General features: G+C 41.6%; 1 protein-coding gene across 2 annotated transcripts in view; it reads right to left on the bottom strand.

Moving 5' to 3' along the window:
* Positions 1–21858, bottom strand: part of PIK3C2G (phosphatidylinositol-4-phosphate 3-kinase catalytic subunit type 2 gamma) — a 367222-nt gene that overhangs the window by 310248 nt on the left and 35116 nt on the right. Inside the window, exon 1 of one of the 2 annotated variants that reach the window (XM_063446622.1) lies at positions 13062–13206. The exons of the other annotated variant lie outside the window; for it this stretch is intronic. The gene's annotated coding sequence lies outside the window, so the exon portion shown is untranslated. Of the gene's footprint in view, positions 1–13061; positions 13207–21858 lie in introns of those variants that run through there. 2 annotated transcript variants of the gene reach the window in all.

Genomic DNA, 21858 nt, shown 5'->3' with positions numbered 1-21858 from the left:
TTACAAACACAGAGTAATTATAAGCACAGAGTAACTGGACACGCCATTACAAACACAGAGTAATTATAAACACAGAGTAACGGGACACGCCATTACAAACAAAGAGTAATTATAAACACAGAGTAACTGGACACGCCATTACAAACACAGAGTAATTATAAACACAGAGTAATTATAAACACAGAGCAACGGGACACGTCATTACAAACACAGAGTAATTATAAACACAGAGTAACATGACATGCCATTATAAAAACACAGTAATTATAAACACAGAGTAACGGGACACATCATTATAAACACAGAGTAATTATAAACACAGAGTAACTGGACACGCCATTACAAACACAGAGTAATTATAAACACAGAGTAACGGGACATGCCATTACAAACACAGAGTAAGTATAAACACAGAGTAACGGGACACGTCATTATAAACACAGAGTAATTATAAACACAGAATAACTGGACACGCCATTACAAACACAGAGTAATTATAAACACAGAGTAACGGGACACGCCATTATAAACACACAGTAATTATACACACAGAGTAACAGGACATGCCATTATAAACACACAGTAATTATATACACAGAGTAACATGACATTCCATTATAAACACAGAGTAACGTGACAAGTCATTATAAACACAGAGTAATTATAAACACAGAGTAACGGGACACGTCATTATAAACACAGAGTGTAACGGACCGTTTCACTTACAAGAGGATAAAACCCAGTTTAGGCGATATCCCCCTTTTTCATAGACCAGCAGCTACTGCAAGCACCAATCTCCCGGACTGCAAACTGTACAAATTCTGGAAACTCACGAACTGGAAACACACGAACCCTGGAATAGCTGAACAGGAAAAGCAAATAATCCGCTTACACTCCTGGCAGTCAGCATACAATCCAATTCCCCCAAAAACGAGACGACACATCGGTTTGAGGGTCAAGCAGAATCTGAGGACTGGCTCATCCAGCCTGGGTTTTATTTCCAACTCACACATACAGGCCACACCCAGGGGGAGGCATAAAAGAACCAATGACAAAGATGTTACCTCCCACACATCCCCTCCCCTTAGTGTGACACATAATCCCATTATGCATACAGTTTAAAATATACTTTTACACAACTTTCCTAACTCTAAAACCATACATCACATACACATAAAAATACATATCCACAATCAATCCATTCCGGGGAACAACATATTAAAAAATTTTCAGACCAGGGGTTCAAAAGTTAGTAAAGTATCTTTTAAAACCCCTAGCTTTCCAGCTCAGACTGTTTTTTACAGAGCCTTCTCTGTGCTGGAGAAGTAATCCAATTATCTCCAGCACAGAGACAGACTCCATTAACCACATGGTTACAGAAAGACATAAAACACTTTAAAATACAGAAAGTTACTTTTTATCCATAACACACAGACATTTCACATATCCCCAGATAGATGGGATCTGAGCGCACAAAACTACCGAATAGCGCGCAGATCCTATTCACACAGTACAATTGCCATGGAGCTAAAGTCTTTCCCATAGTCTTTCATTATATGAATAGGCTCCAGGGTATAGCTAGGTTATCTGGGTTAACACATTCACATAAAGTCTGGCCCATAGTCCAAAGGCAAGAGGCGGGCAAGCAGCCCCCTCCAAGGACACGTGGCGAGGTCGGTTTCGCCACACAGAGTAATTATAAACACAGAGTAACTGGACACGCCATTACAAACACAGAGTAACGGGACACGCCATTACAAACACAGAGTAATTATAAACACAGAGTAACGGGACACGCCATTACAAACACAGAGTAATTATATACACACTGTAATTATATATACAGAGTAAAAGGACATGCCATTATAAACAAAGAGTAATTATAAACACAGAGTAATTATAAACAAAGAGTAACGGGACACGTCATTATAAACACAGAGTAATTATAAACACAGAGTAACTGGACACGCCATTATAAACACAGAGTATTTATAAACACAGAGTAACGGGACACGCCATTACAAACACAGAGTAATTATAAACACAGAGTAATGGGACACGCCATTATAAACACAGAGTAAGTATAAACACAGAGTAACGGTACACGCCATTACAAACACAGAGTCATTATATACACACTGTAATTATATACACAATGTAATTATATACACAGAGTAACAGGACATGCCATTATAAAAACACAGTAATTATATACACAGAGTAACGTGACACATCATTATAAACACAGAGTAATTATAAACACAGAGTAACGGGACACGTCATTATAAACACAGAGTAATTATAAACAGAGAGTAACTGGACACGCCATTATAAACACAGAGTAATTATAAACACAGAGTAACTGGACACGCCATTATAAACACAGAGTAACGGGACACGCCATTACAAACACAGAGTAACGGGACAGGCCATTACAAACACAGAGTAATTATAAACACAGAGTACGGTAATTATAAACACAGAGTAACTGGACACACTATTACAAACACAGAGTAATTATAAACACAGAGTAACGGGACTCGTCATTACAAACAAAGAGTAATTATAAACACAGAGTAACGGGACACGTCATTATAAACACAGAGTAATTATAAACACAGAGTAACTGGACACACTATTACAAACACAGAGTAATTATAAACACAGAGTAACGGGACTCGTCATTACAAACACAGAGTAATTATATACACAGAGTAACTGGACACACTATTACAAACACAGAGTAAGTATAAACACAGAGTAACGGGACACGCCATTACAAACACAGAGTAATTATATACACACTGTAATTATATACACAGAGTAACAGGACACGTCATTATAAACACAGAGTAATTATAAACACAGAGTAACGGGACACGCCATTACAAACACAGAGTAATTATAAACACAGAGTAACGGGACACGCCATTACAAACACAGAGTAATTATAAACACAGAGTAACGGGACACGCCATTACAAACAAAGAGTAATTATAAACACAGAGTAACGGGACACGCCACTACAAACACAGAGTAATTATAAACACAGAGTAACTGGACACGCCATTATAAACACAGAGTAATTATAAACAGAGAGTAACTGGACACGCCATTACAAACACAGAGTAATTATAAACACAGAGTAACGGGACACGCTATTACAAACACAGAGTAATTATAAACACAGAGTAATTATAAACACAGAGTAACGGGACACGCCATTACAAACAAAGAGTAATTATAAACACAGAGTAACGGGACACGCCACTACAAACACAGAGTAATTATAAACACAGAGTAACGAGACATGCCATTATAAACACAGAGTAATTATAAACAGAGAGTAACTGGACACGCCATTACAAACACAGAGTAATTATAAACACAGAGTAACGGGACACGCCATTACAAACAAAGAGTAATTATAAACACAGAGTAACGGGACACGCCACTACAAACACAGAGTAATTATAAACACAGAGTAACGAGACATGCCATTATAAACACAGAGTAATTATAAACACAGAGTAACGGGACACGCTATTACAAACACAGAGTAATTATAAACACAGAGTAATTATAAACACAGAGTAACTGGACACACTATTACAAACACAGAGTAATTATAAACACAGAGTAACGGGGCATGCCATTATAAACACAGAGTAATTATAAACACAGAGTAACTGGACACGCTATTACAAACACAGAGTAATTATAAACACAGAGTAATTATAAACACAGAGTAACTGGACACACTATTACAAACACAGAGTAATTATAAACACAGAGTAACGGGACACGCTATTACAAACACAGAGTAATTATAAACACAGAGTAACGGGACACGTCATTACAAACACAGAGTAATTATAAACACAGAGTTATTACAAACACAGAGTAACTGGACACACTATTACAAACACAGAGTAAGTATAAACACAGAGTAATTATAAACACAGAGTAACTGGACACACTATTACAAACACAGAGTAATTATAAACACAGAGTAACGGGACACGCTATTACAAACACAGAGTAATTATAAACACAGAGTTATTACAAACACAGAGTAACTGGACACACTATTACAAACACAGAGTAAGTATAAACACAGAGTAACGGGACACGCCATTACAAACACAGAGTCATTATATACACACACTGTAATTATATACACAGAGTAACAGGACATGCCATTATAAACACACAGTAATTATATACACAGAGTAACAGGACATGCCATTATAAACACAGAGTAACGGGACACGCTATTACAAACACAGAGTAATTATAAACACAGAGTTATTACAAACACAGAGTAACTGGACACACTATTACAAACACAGAGTAAGTATAAACACAGAGTAACGGGACACGCCATTACAAACACAGAGTCATTATATACACACACTGTAATTATATACACAGAGTAACAGGACATGCCATTATAAACACACAGTAATTATATACACAGAGTAACAGGACATGCCATTACAAACACAGAGTAACGGGACACGCCATTACAAACACAGAGTAATTATAAACACAGAGTAACGGGACACGCCATTACAAACACAGAGTAATTATAAACACAGAGTAACGGGACACGCCATTACAAACACAGAGTAATTATAAACACAGAGTAACGGGACACGCCATTACAAACACAGAGTAATTATAAACACAGAGTAACGGGACACGCCATTACAAACACAGAGTAATTATAAACACAGAGTAACTGGACACGTCATTATAAACACAGATTAATTATAAACACAGAGTAACGGGACACGTCATTATAAACACAGAGTAATTATAAACACAGAGTAACGGGACACATCATTATAAACACAGATTAATTATAAACACAGAGTAACGGGACACGTCATTATAAACACAGAGTAAGTATAAACACAGAGTAACGGGACACGTCATTATAAACACAGAGTAACTTAAACACAGAGTAACGGGACACGCCATTACAAACACAGAGTAATTATAAACACAGAGTAACGGGTCACGCCATTACAAACACAAAGTAATTATAAACACATAGTAACGGGACACGCCATTATAAACACAGAGTAATTATAAACACAGAGTAACGGGACATGTCATTATAAACACAGAGTAATTATAAACACAGAGTAATTATAAACACAGAGTTACGGGAAACGCCATTACAAACACAGAGTAATTATAAACACAGAGTAACGGGACACGCCATTACAAACAGAGAGTAATTATAAACACAGAGTAACTGGACACGCCATTACAAACACAGAGTAATTATAAGCACAGAGTAACTGGACACGCCATTACAAACACAGAGTAATTATAAACACAGAGTAACGGGACACGCCATTACAAACAAAGAGTAATTATAAACACAGAGTAACTGGACACGCCATTACAAACACAGAGTAATTATAAACACAGAGTAATTATAAACACAGAGCAACGGGACACGTCATTACAAACACAGAGTAATTATAAACACAGAGTAACATGACATGCCATTATAAAAACACAGTAATTATAAACACAGAGTAACGGGACACATCATTATAAACACAGAGTAATTATAAACACAGAGTAACTGGACACGCCATTACAAACACAGAGTAATTATAAACACAGAGTAACGGGACATGCCATTACAAACACAGAGTAAGTATAAACACAGAGTAACGGGACACGTCATTATAAACACAGAGTAATTATAAACACAGAATAACTGGACACGCCATTACAAACACAGAGTAATTATAAACACAGAGTAACGGGACACGCCATTATAAACACACAGTAATTATACACACAGAGTAACAGGACATGCCATTATAAACACACAGTAATTATATACACAGAGTAACATGACATTCCATTATAAACACAGAGTAACGTGACAAGTCATTATAAACACAGAGTAATTATAAACACAGAGTAACGGGACACGTCATTATAAACACAGAGTGTAACGGACCGTTTCACTTACAAGAGGATAAAACCCAGTTTAGGCGATATCCCCCTTTTTCATAGACCAGCAGCTACTGCAAGCACCAATCTCCCGGACTGCAAACTGTACAAATTCTGGAAACTCACGAACTGGAAACACACGAACCCTGGAATAGCTGAACAGGAAAAGCAAATAATCCGCTTACACTCCTGGCAGTCAGCATACAATCCAATTCCCCCAAAAACGAGACGACACATCGGTTTGAGGGTCAAGCAGAATCTGAGGACTGGCTCATCCAGCCTGGGTTTTATTTCCAACTCACACATACAGGCCACACCCAGGGGGAGGCATAAAAGAACCAATGACAAAGATGTTACCTCCCACACATCCCCTCCCCTTAGTGTGACACATAATCCCATTATGCATACAGTTTAAAATATACTTTTACACAACTTTCCTAACTCTAAAACCATACATCACATACACATAAAAATACATATCCACAATCAATCCATTCCGGGGAACAACATATTAAAAAATTTTCAGACCAGGGGTTCAAAAGTTAGTAAAGTATCTTTTAAAACCCCTAGCTTTCCAGCTCAGACTGTTTTTTACAGAGCCTTCTCTGTGCTGGAGAAGTAATCCAATTATCTCCAGCACAGAGACAGACTCCATTAACCACATGGTTACAGAAAGACATAAAACACTTTAAAATACAGAAAGTTACTTTTTATCCATAACACACAGACATTTCACATATCCCCAGATAGATGGGATCTGAGCGCACAAAACTACCGAATAGCGCGCAGATCCTATTCACACAGTACAATTGCCATGGAGCTAAAGTCTTTCCCATAGTCTTTCATTATATGAATAGGCTCCAGGGTATAGCTAGGTTATCTGGGTTAACACATTCACATAAAGTCTGGCCCATAGTCCAAAGGCAAGAGGCGGGCAAGCAGCCCCCTCCAAGGACACGTGGCGAGGTCGGTTTCGCCACACAGAGTAATTATAAACACAGAGTAACTGGACACGCCATTACAAACACAGAGTAACGGGACACGCCATTACAAACACAGAGTAATTATAAACACAGAGTAACGGGACACGCCATTACAAACACAGAGTAATTATATACACACTGTAATTATATATACAGAGTAAAAGGACATGCCATTATAAACAAAGAGTAATTATAAACACAGAGTAATTATAAACAAAGAGTAACGGGACACGTCATTATAAACACAGAGTAATTATAAACACAGAGTAACTGGACACGCCATTATAAACACAGAGTATTTATAAACACAGAGTAACGGGACACGCCATTACAAACACAGAGTAATTATAAACACAGAGTAATGGGACACGCCATTATAAACACAGAGTAAGTATAAACACAGAGTAACGGTACACGCCATTACAAACACAGAGTCATTATATACACACTGTAATTATATACACAATGTAATTATATACACAGAGTAACAGGACATGCCATTATAAAAACACAGTAATTATATACACAGAGTAACGTGACACATCATTATAAACACAGAGTAATTATAAACACAGAGTAACGGGACATGTCATTATAAACACAGAGTAATTATAAACACAGAGTAATTATAAACACAGAGTTACGGGAAACGCCATTACAAACACAGAGTAATTATAAACACAGAGTAACGGGACACGCCATTACAAACAGAGAGTAATTATAAACACAGAGTAACTGGACACGCCATTACAAACACAGAGTAATTATAAGCACAGAGTAACTGGACACGCCATTACAAACACAGAGTAATTATAAACACAGAGTAACGGGACACGCCATTACAAACAAAGAGTAATTATAAACACAGAGTAACTGGACACGCCATTACAAACACAGAGTAATTATAAACACAGAGTAATTATAAACACAGAGCAACGGGACACGTCATTACAAACACAGAGTAATTATAAACACAGAGTAACATGACATGCCATTATAAAAACACAGTAATTATAAACACAGAGTAACGGGACACATCATTATAAACACAGAGTAATTATAAACACAGAGTAACTGGACACGCCATTACAAACACAGAGTAATTATAAACACAGAGTAACGGGACATGCCATTACAAACACAGAGTAAGTATAAACACAGAGTAACGGGACACGTCATTATAAACACAGAGTAATTATAAACACAGAATAACTGGACACGCCATTACAAACACAGAGTAATTATAAACACAGAGTAACGGGACACGCCATTATAAACACACAGTAATTATACACACAGAGTAACAGGACATGCCATTATAAACACACAGTAATTATATACACAGAGTAACATGACATTCCATTATAAACACAGAGTAACGTGACAAGTCATTATAAACACAGAGTAATTATAAACACAGAGTAACGGGACACGTCATTATAAACACAGAGTGTAACGGACCGTTTCACTTACAAGAGGATAAAACCCAGTTTAGGCGATATCCCCCTTTTTCATAGACCAGCAGCTACTGCAAGCACCAATCTCCCGGACTGCAAACTGTACAAATTCTGGAAACTCACGAACTGGAAACACACGAACCCTGGAATAGCTGAACAGGAAAAGCAAATAATCCGCTTACACTCCTGGCAGTCAGCATACAATCCAATTCCCCCAAAAACGAGACGACACATCGGTTTGAGGGTCAAGCAGAATCTGAGGACTGGCTCATCCAGCCTGGGTTTTATTTCCAACTCACACATACAGGCCACACCCAGGGGGAGGCATAAAAGAACCAATGACAAAGATGTTACCTCCCACACATCCCCTCCCCTTAGTGTGACACATAATCCCATTATGCATACAGTTTAAAATATACTTTTACACAACTTTCCTAACTCTAAAACCATACATCACATACACATAAAAATACATATCCACAATCAATCCATTCCGGGGAACAACATATTAAAAAATTTTCAGACCAGGGGTTCAAAAGTTAGTAAAGTATCTTTTAAAACCCCTAGCTTTCCAGCTCAGACTGTTTTTTACAGAGCCTTCTCTGTGCTGGAGAAGTAATCCAATTATCTCCAGCACAGAGACAGACTCCATTAACCACATGGTTACAGAAAGACATAAAACACTTTAAAATACAGAAAGTTACTTTTTATCCATAACACACAGACATTTCACATATCCCCAGATAGATGGGATCTGAGCGCACAAAACTACCGAATAGCGCGCAGATCCTATTCACACAGTACAATTGCCATGGAGCTAAAGTCTTTCCCATAGTCTTTCATTATATGAATAGGCTCCAGGGTATAGCTAGGTTATCTGGGTTAACACATTCACATAAAGTCTGGCCCATAGTCCAAAGGCAAGAGGCGGGCAAGCAGCCCCCTCCAAGGACACGTGGCGAGGTCGGTTTCGCCACACAGAGTAATTATAAACACAGAGTAACTGGACACGCCATTACAAACACAGAGTAACGGGACACGCCATTACAAACACAGAGTAATTATAAACACAGAGTAACGGGACACGCCATTACAAACACAGAGTAATTATATACACACTGTAATTATATATACAGAGTAAAAGGACATGCCATTATAAACAAAGAGTAATTATAAACACAGAGTAATTATAAACAAAGAGTAACGGGACACGTCATTATAAACACAGAGTAATTATAAACACAGAGTAACTGGACACACCATTATAAACACAGAGTATTTATAAACACAGAGTAACGGGACACGCCATTACAAACACAGAGTAATTATAAACACAGAGTAATGGGACACGCCATTATAAACACAGAGTAAGTATAAACACAGAGTAACGGTACACGCCATTACAAACACAGAGTCATTATATACACACTGTAATTATATACACAATGTAATTATATACACAGAGTAACAGGACATGCCATTATAAAAACACAGTAATTATATACACAGAGTAACGTGACACATCATTATAAACACAGAGTAATTATAAACACAGAGTAACGGGACACGTCATTATAAACACAGAGTAATTATAAACAGAGAGTAACTGGACACGCCATTATAAACACAGAGTAATTATAAACACAGAGTAACTGGACACGCCATTATAAACACAGAGTAACGGGACACGCCATTACAAACACAGAGTAACGGGACAGGCCATTACAAACACAGAGTAATTATAAACACAGAGTACGGTAATTATAAACACAGAGTAACTGGACACACTATTACAAACACAGAGTAATTATAAACACAGAGTAACGGGACTCGTCATTACAAACAAAGAGTAATTATAAACACAGAGTAACGGGACACGTCATTATAAACACAGAGTAATTATAAACACAGAGTAACTGGACACACTATTACAAACACAGAGTAATTATAAACACAGAGTAACGGGACTCGTCATTACAAACACAGAGTAATTATATACACAGAGTAACTGGACACACTATTACAAACACAGAGTAAGTATAAACACAGAGTAACGGGACACGCCATTACAAACACAGAGTAATTATATACACACTGTAATTATATACACAGAGTAACAGGACACGTCATTATAAACACAGAGTAATTATAAACACAGAGTAACGGGACACGCCATTACAAACACAGAGTAATTATAAACACAGAGTAACGGGACACGCCATTACAAACACAGAGTAATTATAAACACAGAGTAACGGGACACGCCATTACAAACAAAGAGTAATTATAAACACAGAGTAACGGGACACGCCACTACAAACACAGAGTAATTATAAACACAGAGTAACTGGACACGCCATTATAAACACAGAGTAATTATAAACAGAGAGTAACTGGACACGCCATTACAAACACAGAGTAATTATAAACACAGAGTAACGGGACACGCTATTACAAACACAGAGTAATTATAAACACAGAGTAATTATAAACACAGAGTAACGGGACACGCCATTACAAACAAAGAGTAATTATAAACACAGAGTAACGGGACACGCCACTACAAACACAGAGTAATTATAAACACAGAGTAACGAGACATGCCATTATAAACACAGAGTAATTATAAACAGAGAGTAACTGGACACGCCATTACAAACACAGAGTAATTATAAACACAGAGTAACGGGACACGCCATTACAAACAAAGAGTAATTATAAACACAGAGTAACGGGACACGCCACTACAAACACAGAGTAATTATAAACACAGAGTAACGAGACATGCCATTATAAACACAGAGTAATTATAAACACAGAGTAACGGGACACGCTATTACAAACACAGAGTAATTATAAACACAGAGTAATTATAAACACAGAGTAACTGGACACACTATTACAAACACAGAGTAATTATAAACACAGAGTAACGGGGCATGCCATTATAAACACAGAGTAATTATAAACACAGAGTAACTGGACACGCTATTACAAACACAGAGTAATTATAAACACAGAGTAATTATAAACACAGAGTAACTGGACACACTATTACAAACACAGAGTAATTATAAACACAGAGTAACGGGACACGCTATTACAAACACAGAGTAATTATAAACACAGAGTAACGGGACACGTCATTACAAACACAGAGTAATTATAAACACAGAGTTATTACAAACACAGAGTAACTGGACACACTATTACAAACACAGAGTAAGTATAAACACAGAGTAATTATAAACACAGAGTAACTGGACACACTATTACAAACACAGAGTAATTATAAACACAGAGTAACGGGACACGCTATTACAAACACAGAGTAATTATAAACACAGAGTTATTACAAACACAGAGTAACTGGACACACTATTACAAACACAGAGTAAGTATAAACACAGAGTAACGGGACACGCCATTACAAACACAGAGTCATTATATACACACACTGTAATTATATACACAGAGTAACAGGACATGCCATTATAAACACACAGTAATTATATACACAGAGTAACAGGACATGCCATTATAAACACAGAGTAACGGGACACGCTATTACAAACACAGAGTAATTATAAACACAGAGTTATTACAAACACAGAGTAACTGGACACACTATTACAAACACAGAGTAAGTATAAACACAGAGTAACGGGACACGCCATTACAAACACAGAGTCATTATATACACACACTGTAATTATATACACAGAGTAACAGGACATGCCATTATAAACACACAGTAATTATATACACAGAGTAACAGGACATGCCATTACAAACACAGAGTAACGGGACACGCCATTACAAACACAGAGTAATTATAAACACAGAGTAACGGGACACGCCATTACAAACACAGAGTAATTATAAACACAGAGTAACGGGACACGCCATTACAAACACAGAGTAATTATAAACACAGAGTAACGGGACACGCCATTACAAACACAGAGTAATTATAAACACAGAGTAATGGGACACGCCATTACAAACACAGAGTAATTATAAACACAGAGTAACAGGACATGCCATTATAAACCCACTTTAATTATAAAAACAGTGTTAAAGAGACACACCATGACAAACGCACAGTAAGAACAAAGGATAATTATTTTAATTAAGTAAAATATGTATTTTAATTAAGTTTGGCACTATTTTTATATAGTTTTGGTTAATCATATTTGTGAGGATGAGTTTGATTCTCAATGCAGAGATTAATGTAATTTGTTTATTAAGCCTCTCTCACACATTTTTGGTATTTATTTGAATGGTTTCCATCAATCCCATATAGATTAATGGCTGCCATCTCACACACTACGCCTTACAGCCACTATCTGCCTTGTATTCCCCAGCTGATAGTGTTAAAATTCCAGTTTTGTGCTAAACTAATACATAATTAGATGGAAAGCCAGAATAGTGTCTTTAAAGCCCATTTTGGCCCCTGACAGGGTTACAGTATCAGTAATTATCTAATAAAGGTCCTTAGCTGGTTAACGTGTCTGTATGTGCAGGAGCTATAAATAGTGGGACAGAGCGGCCTCGTGTTTATTAGTAACGGTCTTAATATTGTATAATTTATGGATTATTACTAGTTATTCATACAACACTATCGGTTACAGACCTGGGGGTCCGGGTGCACGCCTCGAGTTAGATCTTTAATAAACTACAAATGGTTTGATAATATCCATGCAGATCCCTCGATCTATGGTTTCATCTGACTCTCTTGCATTGAACTTGGCTGGAAATGCTACATGGCACTGGGCACAGAGGTAATCCGAGCCTTAGCAGACTGTGCTGTTTTCCATTTATCTCCTGATGTCAGCCAGAAAACGTACTGACAGTTCTGGCTATTCTCATCTTTTTTCAGTCACTGTTTTTAGCCAGAGATATTAGAACGTGCATGCTACAAATTCTCTTATTCCACTTAAAGGACCACTAAAGGCATCAAGATCACTCCTTTTCAATGCTGAATCTCAGTGACATATCTCAATATATCTCACTGCTGTATCTCAATGCTGCATCTCAATGGTGTTTTCAATATATCTCTGTAACGGACCGTTTCAGCAGACAAGGGGTTTAAATCATTTAGGCGATAATCAGGCACAGCTACTGTAAAATCACCAAAACTCACGAATTGGATATAAGTGAATACACCAAACTCCCGAACTGCATACAAGGGAATAAGGTAGCACTTCAAACTACCGAACTGGAACCTCACGAATAGCTGCAAGCAGACGAACAGGAAAAGCTCCCAAGCGGCTTACACTCCTGGCAGTCAGTCCCTATCAGCATACAGTGAATCCCCCCAAGAACGAGAGAAGGCTCCGTGTTGAGGGTCAAGCAGTGGTCTGTTTATTGAGGGCTACCTGCCCCTGTATTTATGCAGGTCTCCCACCTGGTGGACACTTCCTAGGGGACCAGATGGAAGACTGTAACAACGGACAGACAAGTACCAATTACAGACATACAGCAGTAAAACATCCCCACAATGCATCCTGGCTTCCTCCTCTCTGCCCTGGAGAAGTAATTCAATTATCTCCCAGGACAAAGGCAAAACTCCATTACACACGTGGGGACACAAAGAAAGACTATCACTTTAAAATACATAAAGACACATTTTATACATAAAACACAGACATGTAACATATCCCCAGATAGCTCAGGTCTGAGTGCACATTATTAGGTGAATGGCACTCAGACCACACGAATACAGTTTAATTGCCATGGAGCCAGAGTCTTTAATTACACTAATATGCTCCATGGCATGGCTATCTGGGTTAAAACATTCCTCCAACATAAAATACAGAATTTCCATGCATTCACCAAATCCATACGAATTAGAACCAGGGGCTCGAGGTTCAGCGGTGCCTGCACGTAAAAGTGTCCGGGTTTGGTGCATGAAAGCCGGACAGAAAAGCGCTGGCTGCCCAGGGAGCTCCAGAACACCGCCATCTTGTGGCGGCTAAGTGTAACCGCGAACACCCAGTAACAATCAATTAAGCTGCGGTTAACCGCAGCTACTGGGTGGTCAATTGCCGGAAGACGCTTGTTAAGCCGCGGTTAACCGAGGCTTCAGGGAGGTAAATGGAGGGCGCACTCCAGCTTCTGGGTAGGCCATTAACAGTGCTAGCCGGCTTCCCACGGCTCTGGGGAGGCTGAAAAGAAGCTGTTTGTTCGGTAGATAGAATCTACCGAACGGCTGTGCAGAAAGGGAGAAATAAATCCTTCGGCACAGTAAAATTAACCCTTTAGCTGCCGGTCCATAATCCAAAGGCAGCAGGCGGGCGACCAGGCTCCTCCAATGCAATGTGGTGAGATTGGTCTCGTCACATCGGTCTCCTTTTCCAAACAGACTAACAGGGTACCTGACCTCCTGCAGGTCAGTGCCCTTGTTAGTCCAGCAGCCCACCCACAAAGCAGAAAAAACAGTACAGCCCACCCACAATAAATGGCTACTACACCTGGGTAGAGGAGAAACTTGTCCATGTCCAGGTGCCTCACCACGGCTGTGTGAGGGACTGGTAGGCTGCCTTGGTGAGTTGCTGAGTGGGCAGAGACCAGCGGTACTCTGCCCTGGTGCCAGTACTACCACCGGAGTAGTCTGGTTGGAGCCTGGTTGCTGGAGACTGACTGTCTCCCCTTTAGGTGCACGGCTCTGCTGCCGGAGAGGGAGACCGACTGTCTCCCCTCTGGATACACATCTCTGCTGCCAGAGGGGGAGACCGACTGTCTCCCCTTTGGCTAAACAGCCCTGTCATGCAGGGTAGGACCGACCGTCCCTACCCCCTGGGGGGTGAGTACAGAGACCACGGTCCCATCTGCACAGCTGTGGGGCTTACAGTATCCCCCTGGTACATTAAGCTGCCGCTGGGGAGAGGTGGTAACAATCTCCTCTCCTATACATACTTCCAGTCTCTGCGGAGGGAGACCGACTGTCTCTCCTCCCAACACAGAGTCCTGCTGCTGGGGAAAGGAGACTGGGCTCTCTATTCCCTGCTGGACACTCTGCCGCTGGGGACTGGAGACTGGGCTCCCAATTCCCAACAAATAACACTGCTGCTGGGGAATGGAGACTGGGCTCCCAATTCCCGGCACATCACACTGCTGCTGGGGAATGGAGACTGGGCTCCCAATTCCCAAAAAATCACGCTGCCGCTGGGGAGGGAGGACACTGCTCTCCTCTCCCTGGACTTCACACTGCCTTCCCGGCATATCACTCTGCTGCTGGGGGGCAGGAACAACTACCTCTGCCCCCTGTAACTCAGCCTGCCGCTGGGGAGGGAGGACGCTGCTCTCCTCTCCCTGCACTTCACACTGCCTTCCCGGCATATCACTCTGCTGCTGGGGGGCAGGAACAACTACCTCTGATCCTGTAACTCAGCCTGCCGCTGGGGAGGGAGGACACTGCTCTCCTCTCCCTGCACTTTACACTGCCGCTGGGGAATGGAGACTGTGCTCCCAATTCCCTGCAGGACCGGTGGAGAGACCTCGGTCCCATCTCTACCGGCCAGCTGGGGTTCTTCCCAGTAAAACTTTACCATCTCGACCCCGCTGAATGGGTCTGGCTCTGGGTCTGTCATGCTGCTCTCCTGTTGAGCCTTCTCACTGTATTGGAACAGCTGCTGGTAGCCCTGTTTTAGCTCCATCTCCCGGGTCACCAGGTGGACCAGGTCTTGCTCCATCTCGTGAGTGTCGTCCCAGTCATACCTGCTCTCCCTCCACTCCAAGAGATAACTGAACCGGGCTTGTGTAGGGCTCCCAAATTCTAGCTCTGAAAAAGACTCCCATAACAAGCCAGAACCATCAAACTCCTCTCTCTCTGGCTTGTCATGCTCGGCTGTCCAGGGCAGGTACTGTGCCCCATACCACCAGAGCGCCTGGTAGGCATCCTCCAGCCACATCTCCTGCCATACCCGGTGCTTCAATTCCTTTACCCATTCCTCCCGAGGCTGCTCTCCCAGGAAGGGCATCCGCAGGGCTACTCGCTTCTGCAACCGCTGGTCTTCCTTGGGGAGTCTCTCGCCCTGCTGGTACTCCACAATACCCAGTGCCTGGTACCAGATGCCTTTACGGACTGCATCTCGGTCATCCATGGCACCCTCATCGTACTCCACTGCTGGTTCCATGCTGGTGCTGTCAGGGTCGCTGTACTCAGACATGCGTTGCCCTCAATTTGTAAAATCCCAAGAAATGGTGTCTCCTGTAGCTGTCCTTCTGGCTGTAGGAACGATCCCACCGCTGCCACCAATTGTAACGGACCGTTTCAGCATACAAGGGGTTAAAATCATTTAGGCAATAATCCCCTTTACACAGACAGGCACAGCTACTGTAAAATCACCAAAACTCACGAATTGGATATGAGTGAATGCACCAAACTCCCGAACTGCATACAAGGGAATAAGGGAGCACTCCAAACTCCCGAACTGGAACCTCACGAATAGCTGCTAGCAGACGAACAGGAAAAGCTCCCAAGCGGCTTACACTCCTGGCAGTCAGTCCCTATCAGCATACAGTGAATCCCCCCAAGAACGAGACAAGGCTCCGTGTTGAGGGTCAAGCAGTGGTCTGTTTATTAAGGGCTAACCCCGACCACGCAGTAACAATCAATTAAGCTGCGGTTAACCGTAGCTTCAGGGAGGTAAATGGAGGGCGCACTCCAGCTTATGGGTGGCCCATTAACAGCACCGGCCGGCTTCCCACGGCTCTGGGGAGGCTGAAAAGAAGCTGTTTGTTCGGTAGATAGAATCTACCGAACGGCTGTGCAGAAAGGGAGAAATAAATCCTTCTGCATAGTAAAATTAACCCTTTAGCTGCTGGTCCATAATCCAAAGGCAGCAGGCGGGCGACCAGGCTCCTCCAATGCAATGTGGCGAGATTGGTCTCGTCACAATCTCAATGCTGTATCTCCAAGTAGCGGAGAATGTGATGCATATAAGAATACCGGAGCCTACCCCAAATACCCCCCCAATAAAGACAGACATCGAATTTGGATGAAACAGACCACAGCATCTGTAACGGATCACCTGCACCCCGACTGGGTACCTCCGTTGATGGATGCTCCTAGTGCTTCTCGAGGGCTCCAAGCACTTCTCCAGACACCATAAGCACTGCAGACCCCACTAACTGCCGCAGCTTGGTTGGGGTCTCGCTGTCTCTTACCCACCTTGGACCTACGACAAGGCTCCAGGCTCCAGTGGGTGAATCTCTCTTCCTTCAGAGAGCGAAGCAGGAACAAGCTCTTAAAAGAGCTTAGTGATTGTTACAAAATGCCTTTTGTAACTTTTATTTTATGCGACAAATTGCCCTGCTTCCCTGTATTATGGAGAAGCCTCATTGCCAGCCTCCTACCTCATGACTATTACTCGAGTACTTAAGGAGCTAAGTGGGGAAATAAGTGAACCTCTGTATTTAATTTTTCAAGATTATTTTGTTTCAGGTATTGTACGGGAGGATTGGAGGAAGGCAGATGTTGTTCCTATATTTAAAAAGGGATCAAAATCCTTGCCTGGAAATTATAGACCTGTGAGCTTAACTTCTGTGACAGGGAAATTATTTAAACGGCTATTAAGGGATAATATTCAGGAATTCATTGGGAAGAACTGTGTTATTAGCAATAATCAGCATGGTTTTATGAAACATAGGTCATGTCCATTGGCGGATCCAGGGGGGGGGCAACGGGACAATTGCCCCCCCCGAGATTCCCCCCTGCCGGCTAGTGCAGGGCTGGCATTGCCCAAGCGCCAGCCCTGCAATGTGCCTGCGGATCGGGGAGAGTGATCAGTGATCTCCCTCCCCGGTCCGCAGGCACTGTGCTGACAGCCGGCAGGGGAGGGAGAGAGGACCCGGGAGCTGTTACCAGCAGCTCCTCCGGGTCCTCCTCTCGCGAGATTTGGAGCGTTGCCGCGGTTACCACGGCAACGCTCCAAATCTCGCGAGAGTGAACTCTAGCCCTGGAGCGCGGGCTAGAGTTCACTGGAACCACTGGACCACCAGGGATTCCCCACTGGGACCACCAGGGATCCAGAAATGTCCCCCCTCCTCCTCAATAAAGGTAAGAAGGGAGGGGGGCATAAATATATTTCATTAAATACATTTTTTGTTTGTTTTTTCATTAAAAAGCCTCCCTTCCCTCCTCCCCTCCTTCCCATGAGGGGGGCATAAATATATTTTATTAAATACATTTTTTTTTTTTATTAAAAAAGCCCCCCTTCCCTCCTCCCCTCCCCCCCATACACACTGCCCCACATACACTGCCCCATACACACACTATACACACACTACACACACTGCCCCCATACACACACTGCCCCCATACACACACTGACCCCATACACACACTGACCCCATACACACACTGACCCCATACACACACTGCCCCCATACACACACGGCCCCCATACACACACTGCCCCCATACACACACTGCCCCCATACACACACTACAAACACTACACACACTGGCCCCATACAGACACTACACACACTGACCCCATACACACACTGACCCCATACACACACTGACCCCATACACACACTGTCCCCATACACACACTGTCCCCATATACACACTGTCCCCATACACACACTGCCCCACAAACACTGCCCCATACACACTACACACACTTCCCCCTTACACACTGACCCCATACACACACTGCCCCACAAACACTGCCCCACATACAAACACTACACACACTGACCCCATACACACACTGTCCACATACAAACACTGCCCCCATACACACACTGCCCCCACATACACTGCCCCCATACACACACTGCCCCACAACCACTGTCCCCATACAACACTGTCCCCATACAACACTGTCCCACAAACACTGTCCCACAAACACTGTCCCCATACAACACTGTCCCACAAACACTGTCCCCATGCACACACTACCCCACAAACACTGCCCCATACACATACTGCCCTGCACACTGCACACCCATACACACACAGTGCCCTACACGAACTGCTGCCCCCATACACACATTGCCCCAAACACACACACACGACCCCCCCATACACACAGTGCCCCACATACACACACTGCCCCACACATACATACAGTGCCCCCATACACACACTGTCACCCTTACGCACTCACACTCACTTCACCGCTCACACACACACACTGCACCTTTCACACACACTTCACCCCTAACACACACCACTTCTCCTATGCCCTATATCCCAGCAGACCCCAGGTAAGTTGTCAAACTGTTCTTAAACGGTATGACTACTTACTCTGGGGTGGGATCCTGGCACTACTGGCACCATAACTACTACACTGAGCTGTAGTGGTTATTGTGCCAGGATTTTTTTTTTTAAATAATCTACAAGTGCCCCTCCCGAGATCAGGCTCTGGATCCGCCACTGGTCATGTCAAACTAACCTAATTGCATTCTACAAAGAAGTAAGTAGAAATATAGATCAGGGTGTTGCAGTAGATGTGATCTACTTGGATTTTGCCAAGGCATTTGATACAGTTCCTCACAATAGGTTAGTCTTCAAACTAAAAGAAATTGGTCTAGATGAATATTCTTGTTCTTGGGTAGAACATTGACTTAAGGATAGAGTACAACGAGTTGTCATAAATGGTACATTTTCAAGCTGGACAAAAGTGGTAAGTGGTGTCCCTCAGGGTTCTGTTTTGGGACCGCTTCTATTTAACATATTTATAAATGATCTTGAAATGGTCATTGAAAGCCATGTATCAGTGTTTGCAGATGACACAAAACTTTGTAAAGTAATAAAATGTGAGCAGGATATTACTTTGCTGCAGAGGGATTTGGATAGATTGGGGGACTGGGCACTAAAATGGCAGATTAAATTTAACGTAGAAAAATGCAAAGTTATGCACCTTGGGGTTAAGAATGCACAAGCAATGTACACCTGAAATGGTAGTGAACTAGGGATAACCACACACGTGAAGGATTTGGGAATTGTTATAAACAACAAATTAGGTAGCAATATGCAATGTCAATCTGCCGTTGCTAAGGCCAAGGTTTTGTCATGCATAAATAGGGGCATAAATTCTCGAGATGAAAACATAATTTTGCCTCTTTATAAATCGCTGGTAAGACCACACCTTGAATATGCTGTGACGAGCTACAAAATATGCAGAGACGAGCTACAAAATTGATAAAAGGAATGGAACATTTTAGTTATAAAGAAAGGTTAAAAAATTTAAATCTCGTCAGTTTGGAAAAACGGCGCCTGAGAGGGGATATGATAACATTATACAAATATATTCGGGGCCAGTACAAACCATTATCTGGAAATCTATTCATAAACAGGGCTATACATAGGACACGAGGTCACACATTTAGGCTTAAAGAAAGGAGATTTCATCTAAGGCAAAGAAAAGGTTTTTTTTACTGTAAGAGCAATAAGGATATGGAATTCTTTGCCTGAAGAGGCGGTTTTGTCAGAATCTATACAGATGTTTAAACTGCAATTGGATAAATACTTGCAAAAACATAGCATAGATATAATTTCTAATTAGGGGGGGCAATAGCTTCTTGATCCAAGGAGACATCTGACTGCTATTTTGGGGTCAAGAAGGAATTTTTTCCTAGTTTGTTGCAAAATTGGAAGCACTTCAGACTGGGATGTTTGCCTTCTTTTGGATCAACAGCAAAAGCATATGTGAGGAAGGCTGAACTTGATGGACGCAAGTCTCTTTTCAGCTATGTAACTATGTAACTATGTAACTATGGCCCTGGTGTGTATGGCCCCTGGGAGAGTTTGCCCTTTATAAACATTATTTGGGCACATTGGATTGTAACACACGTTTTATACACCATGAGAAAATGTGCCTCTTCCCCTCCCCGTTTTGTCCCATTGTTCTCCAGCAGGGCGTTGTCACAGGGACACTGCCAGACCAGTTTAAACTGGCTGCTTTGTCCCTCTTCAATCTGTCATCAGCCCTTGATACATTTTAACCGCATGGCGATTTTATTCTGTTCGTGGGATCTGAGCGCTGTTCGGATATATTGAGCGCTCAGATCCAAGCTATCTGGGGATAGGTTGAATGTGGGGGTTCTGTTCAGATATTTTCTGTACCTGGAGATAATTGGCTTACCACACCCAAGCCATGCTTGCAGTCGGTCAAAGAGGACTTGAGAGTGTTCATATTTGAAGTATGCTGAGTAAGAATATGATTTTTATGGAGATTGGATATATAGTTTTAAAGTTACAGTAAAAAGTATATTTTTCCTGCCTGTGATAATTACATTAACCCATTATGTACAGTAATTATATCACAGGCAGAGGGGAGGATTTTGTGGGAATGAATGGGAGTGTTTAACTGTATATTACGTGTTTTATTGGTTGTTTAACAAAACCCTGTGGGCGGTACTGTATGTGTAAAACCTGCATAAAAGAAGGCCCTTTGTGGATGATTAAAAGA

The sequence above is a fragment of the Pelobates fuscus genome, chromosome 3 (assembly GCF_036172605.1).
Source record: "Pelobates fuscus isolate aPelFus1 chromosome 3, aPelFus1.pri, whole genome shotgun sequence".
Lineage (NCBI taxonomy): Eukaryota > Metazoa > Chordata > Amphibia > Anura > Pelobatidae > Pelobates > Pelobates fuscus.
Note: the sequence above shows the minus strand (reverse complement) of the source record. Positions and strands in the feature narration are given on the sequence as shown.